Raw genomic sequence first — 6457 nt, 5'->3', positions numbered from 1 at the left:
ATTTGAATGCAAAATTAAGTCATAATTACAGCGTGAAATATCGTTGTAGCGCCAGAAAGATAAATGTCTCTGTTAATTTACGCATTCGTTTAAATGACTTTTTTGTATCACATTTGGATATTCAGTTGCGCTACAGTCAAGCGATGCTTAGACAACACTCAGATCGAATAGAATATTACCAAGTTGCACGCTTCGACACACGCATGTAATTGTATTCCGGATTCGTCCTCGTATATCAAAAATCGTGAATATTCGCTATGGCAGGTGGACATATCTGCTTAATCGCTAGGTTTCAAGATTTATGACGCGAGCGACCGCATCCGTTACGCCATTCGAAATCATTTTTCGATTGATTATCACCGGCCACTCCGTTCTTCCTCCCTTTCCGGGGGGAAAGAGGGGCTCTCTCTCTCTCTCTCTCTCTCTCTCTCTCTCTCTCTCTCTCTCTATCTCTCTCTCTCGCTCGTCCTTTTTCCCCTCTTCTTTTTTTTTGTCTCGTTCCCGCGGAGCTGTCACGGAAAAAATATTTTCCGGCCGGAGCGCGCGGCTTCAGGTACGTACGTATCTGCAAATCTCGTTTTATGAAACAGCGAATTTTCGAGTTACAAATAAAATCGGCGCGGCACGGTAACGAATATCGCGCACCATTTCACGTATCTATTAACTTTTCGATCGCGACGCGTCGAAATGGAAAAAAAAGGGGAGGGGAAAAAAACACACGAGCGGGGAGGAAACAAAAACAAGACAAACGAACAAAAAAAAAGTAGGAAGGACGGACCGGGTCCATTGTTAACGCGTCCCAATTATTTCGCGTGGATCCGCCCGTAAAATATTGAGCCCCGCGCGTCTGCCGGACGGAGATATTCCGCTGCGCCGCGCGCCGCTGTTTTCCCTCGGCCCTTTGCACGACATGTGGAAAGAGTCGCACTCTTGGCTCCGTCGGAGAGTGACGTGAAAAAAAAAACGCAAAACGCATCTCGGAGCCAACTTGAAGCTGAATCCAACCGGGAGGAGATCTTCAATCTAAGAATACTGTCGTCGGGAGAGATCGCGCGCGCAACGTCATTAGTGAGATATAATTTCAAAGAGCGTTTCTTTCCGGAGACGTTCTTTCAAATGACTTTTATTTGACGTCAGGCTACACGGAAAACTTTGATGGCATGCCAGTCGAGTCTGCGCGCCATGTTCCGCTTTTGGTTCACGTCGCAATAATATCCGTGTCATACGTCCACGACAAATCGTGGCCGGTTTCGTGCTGTTGATTTATATAATGAGAGAGGAATGCTCGATGTAACGACAGATATCGATGAAGATACGACAGTCTCAGACATTGGAAAATAAACGATGAATCATTTATATCGCAAATTATGTAAGAAAGAAAAATTATTAAATTTTACATCTCTTTTAAGCTTGTTGACTGTTATGTAAGTGAAAATTATGTGACGCTGAATTAAGAGCACGTGTGCTATAAATCCTATTCGTAAAGCAGCAAGTTAATGCAAATATTGTGTAATACAACATTATTATTCCTTTGTTTTTTTAAATTTGTGCAATGCTCACCTACAAGAAAGAAGAAGATTTTGATCCTCGAAAATGGAGATATATTTCATTACATCGAGCAGACGTCAATAATTGTTGACGAGACGGCTGCGAGATCGATGAAACGTGAAAAACATACGCATCCATGAAAAAAAAAAAAAATGTTATCCCGTTCATTAATACTCGACGATGTCGGGAATTATTTTTGGAATTATTTTTGGTTTATCGCGCGTCGCTTAATGAATTTTCCAGTCACGCGAGAAGCGCTTTGCCAGGAAATTTGCAACAACCTGCTTGACCATTGTCACGATGGCCGCTCTCTAGCGTGATAAACACGAAGGGTCCTCATGACGCGATTTGTCACATTAAATGAGAGGAATTTCAATCAAAGTCAAAGGCGAAACAAATAATTGTTGTTGATAGATATACGATTGTGTTACGCATCAAACCAAATCGCGACACACGTTACAGGAGAATCAGTCTTCCGATAACTCGACAATTTCTCTGACGTAAAATATCATGTTCAAGATATAGCCTCGAAACCATGTTACGTAGATGACACATCAAAAAGATTATATTTTTTTTTTATTATGCGAGGAGAATTGCCACTTTTTTCAGTTCACTACTCCGCATTTTCGTTCTTATTCTTACATTTATACGGGAATGCAATTAGCTATTATTCCATTATTTTTTACATGTTCCATAATGGAAATTTGAAATTTATTTTCTCGAAAGAAATAAAGTAATTTTATTTTCCTGATTTTCTCAAGCGTAGAATCGTAAATGTGAATAAACGATACGATGAACACTATGAAGGAGTTAATAATAAGCGGAGACACTGTTCGTGACACAATCCGCACTTTCGTACACAATTCGACATTTATTAGCGATATAGACAATATCACGGGAGCTCTCTCGGCATTTGAATTGGTTGGCGTCGCGAAGACGGTCTCTCCCCGGGAAGATTTCGCCAAACTCTCGGTTCAAACGTCTTCGCGCTGCGTGTTAACTTTCTGTTTGCTCGGCGTGCTCGACTGCGCGTTTAAACGTAGGCAGAGCTTCCTTAATGCCTTCTCCATTTCTTCGGGGGTGATGCAGCTTTTACTAGCCACCGTAGCTAAGTTCTCGGCGTCTTGTAGACACTCCTCGAGCATACTTTCTACGACGGCCGAGAGAGCAGCCTGCGCTCCGCCGGATATGACATACGCTCGACCTGCTATCCAAAATTAGAATGATTGATATAAATTCTCCGATAAAATATAACGTGATAGTCTGATAGAAATTTAAAAAGCGAACCTATTATCATCTCCAACATATCGAATTACGTTTTTGTTGAATACGATATTTTCGTAGTTAATTATAACGTAATTGTATTTTGCTCGAGGACTTTGCAATTCTTACGATCCCTCGGAAAAAAATGAAGAATTTATCGATATATATTTTATAATCTTATCAGTATGGAATATGAATAGGTGCTGAAATCTGAATTAGTCCGCGTGCGACTTTTCAAACGCAAGCGAGCATTCGCGACATCGATTTAAAATTGATATGAGTGCTTCGATAACTGATGTATACGTTACATTTCGAACGCGATTTTGCGTGTATTCTTTGAATCACTCGCGCTTCTAATGTGACAGATTTCGATGGAATCTGAATCTGTGCACTACACCGAGTCTTCCGCGATTGATTGCGAGGAGGGAGTGGAGTTCTCGCGGACGATTGATCGACAACGGTTTCGGCTTCGCACTCCGCGCGTTGGCATACATTGGCATACATTTTTTATTTCTACATGGATGTATCCCATCGCCGATCCACATCCAACGCCTGGCGTATTCGACGGACAGAAAATTGCGAGACGGGCGAAGAGAAAAGCGGAAACCGGTCGCACGAGGGTGCGCGCTCGACCAAGGGTTAGGGACGATGGGAGGGGGAGGGAGGGAGAGCGAGCGACCTCGCGGGAAAATGGTCCTTTCAGCACTCGATGAAATATGGATCGTTTGTTACAACTTGCGTGTAGCATACGCCGCGCGCTTCTGGAGGCGTCTGAGCGCGAATGCGAGAAGTCCTTTTCGGTGAGAAGATATGAGATTCAATCGTCGGTGGATAAATCGATATCGGGAGACGCGCTTTGAGACGCTACCTTTATCATGTTTGATTGACGATTAGAAAAGCGGAGGGTAAAAATTCACGTACTTTCGCTGCTCCTCTCCCTGAAACCGAAACCGCAACCACGATCGCGCTCCGCAAAAAGATGGGAACGGTCGATCAAAAATTTAGCGAAAACGGCGAACACATGCAGCATGTGGAAAAAAGCACGACTACGATAAAACTGATGAATTCCTGATGGTTGGTATATATCACAATTACATGTTGCAAGCAAAATCACTTCTAAAGATACATTTCTCACTTACACTTGCAGTAACAATATATGTAATGTAATTAAAACACTAATCGTAATTGTGACAAAATTAATTAAATAAAATTTATGCGACTATTAACAAGGAAACTTAAAGTAAAATATTAAAGATGTTTACGAAAGATAAAAATGGAACAAATAAAATTTTATTATAACACGAGATTTAGAACCCGTCTGCGTTTAATTTCGTAAGTTTAGCTGAAGGAGATTAAGTAAAAATTGAAACTTATTTCATCTTTTATCATGATTTCCATATTCTAAATTACATTACATTTATTCCATCTTTACTTCTCGTTTATTCTTTAGCCTTTGTTTTATTTAAAATTTTTTTGAATTATAATAATTCATATAATAATTATGAATTATAATAATTCATATAATAATTATAGCTTATGAAAGATAGGTAGATAAATAGATAAAAAGATAAATAGATAGAAAGAGAGAGAGAGAGAGAGAGAGAGAGAGAGAGAGATTTTATAATTATCATCAAATTAATAATTTCACGCTCTCTTTTCTTATTAATCGCGATTCGTTATAGTTCACAAATACGTCCAGATGTATTCAACATCCCGGGCTATCCGGAGGAATCCATCTTTCTAACAAAGGTAGATAAGGAGTTTTTGGACGCCTATAAATTGTACGTGCCAGGCAACGTGCTGCAGTCTTAAGCGATAAACGGGTCCTGCGATTACTTGTGCTTCAACCGATGGCGGATTGCATTTCTCTCGGCGAAATGCACGGCGATTAAACGCGTCAGCGGATTCTTACTTTCAGCCCGTCGTTAGTTCGCGACGCCGTTCTCAATTCCACCGCTATCTCCGCTACACCCCTCCCTCTCCCACCGGTACATATAGGTGTGGTCGCGTTTTATCGGCGTGGGTGTATCTCATTTCGTAAAGTGCGCGACCACTTCACTCTCGCCTCCCGTTCGTTGCTCATTCATTCCCCTCCGGCTCCTACCACCACCGTGATTTCCGCCTCCGTCTCATCCCTGTCGATTTTATCCCTTGCCCCGCTCGTCCCTGCGCGCCCCTGAAATAAAATATGTTGCGCATTTCTGACATGTTCTGCTACTCTCGATGACGGAACAACATACCGGAAACGATGCGGGCTCGATGGAGCGTGCTGGCGCGAGCTCATCGTCCACAATTTTCGAAACGACCAAATACTCCCGGGCAACTCGCTCGAAACGTACCTCGAAATACGACTCTTGTGTGTACCGAGATTATATTGCGCGTTCACCTCGCAAAGCATCGCAGCCAGATATGAGAGAGAGAGAGAGAGAGAGAGAGAGAGAGAGAGAGAGAGAGAGAAAAACAGAGACGGGGGTGTGCGTTCTTTGAAGCCGGGATACCCCCGTATATTGTATGATACGAGACGCGGGCGAGAAAGATTGTAATGGATTTTCGTAACTTGGAAAGTGAATCGCGCGCCCGAGATGGAATAAACGCGAGAGCAAGGCTCTCCGCGTAGCGTCGCAACGCATTTAATAACGCGCGTTAAATTATCTTCTGTCAGGGAATAATTATCGCGCGGCCGGCGACGGGAAATTGAAGCGGCGCGCGCGCTCTTTTCTCGAGAAATTTTCGAGAGCAGAAATTTTCTGCTTCTCAAGCTTTATAACAATAATTTTAATTAATTAATAAATAGTAATAATAATTAATTTGTTAACCTTATTGCCGATATTACGTACTTTCACCCTTGATGTCGGGATGTAGCATTCTGATCCGACGCCATTTGTGAGCTCGATTTTTGCGACGCATTTCTGCCGTGATGTATCCAAAATTACTTTCTAACTGTTTATTTTAAACATGGTCGATAACAGTAATTTGATTAACTCAGGTCCCAATTGAGTTGTCAGATCGATATTATCTACAAAACAAATGTTTGACGTCATTTATTGTCCGGCGATATTAATTTTTATTATAGTCATACTTCAAGTCCCTTATGCACAATTAAATTTTAAATTTACAAGCATATTGCTTTAATTTTATAATTGTGATTATTTATTTTATTATTTTTGTCAAGCCATTTTTATCTACTAATTTCCAATAGCTTTTTGCAAAAGAATGTAATTCTACTATTGAGCATCTTTCATCTCAAAATTGCAATCACATAAAAGTTTCTGTTTGGTGACGTGTTGCGGCATCTTGGTCGGAGCTAAGACGATACAATTTTTCTCTGGATATATCTTCGCAAAGAGGATAAAAATGTTGAATCTTGGAAACTGTAACTGTACAAACGAATTGCTTAACACAGAAAATACCAATTACAATATCGCAATATTACGGGTTTTAATCCTTATTTAGTTTTATAAGATACTTTATAAGATATTTTATTTTAACGCTCTTTAACAAGGGATTATTATAAGTAAAGGCATTTGGTTATACAAACGTAGGTATTTATACTTAGGTAGTAGGTATTTATACTTCTTACGCAAAAATATATAGAGCGTCTTTATTAAACAACGAACTAGTTACGACGGACTGGTCGGCGATCATA

Source organism: Pogonomyrmex barbatus, unplaced genomic scaffold, assembly GCF_055798465.1.
Source record: "Pogonomyrmex barbatus isolate J1 unplaced genomic scaffold, ASM5579846v1 scaffold18, whole genome shotgun sequence".
In the NCBI taxonomy this organism is placed as follows: Eukaryota; Metazoa; Arthropoda; class Insecta; order Hymenoptera; family Formicidae; genus Pogonomyrmex; species Pogonomyrmex barbatus.
This window is presented reverse-complemented; position numbering follows the sequence as displayed.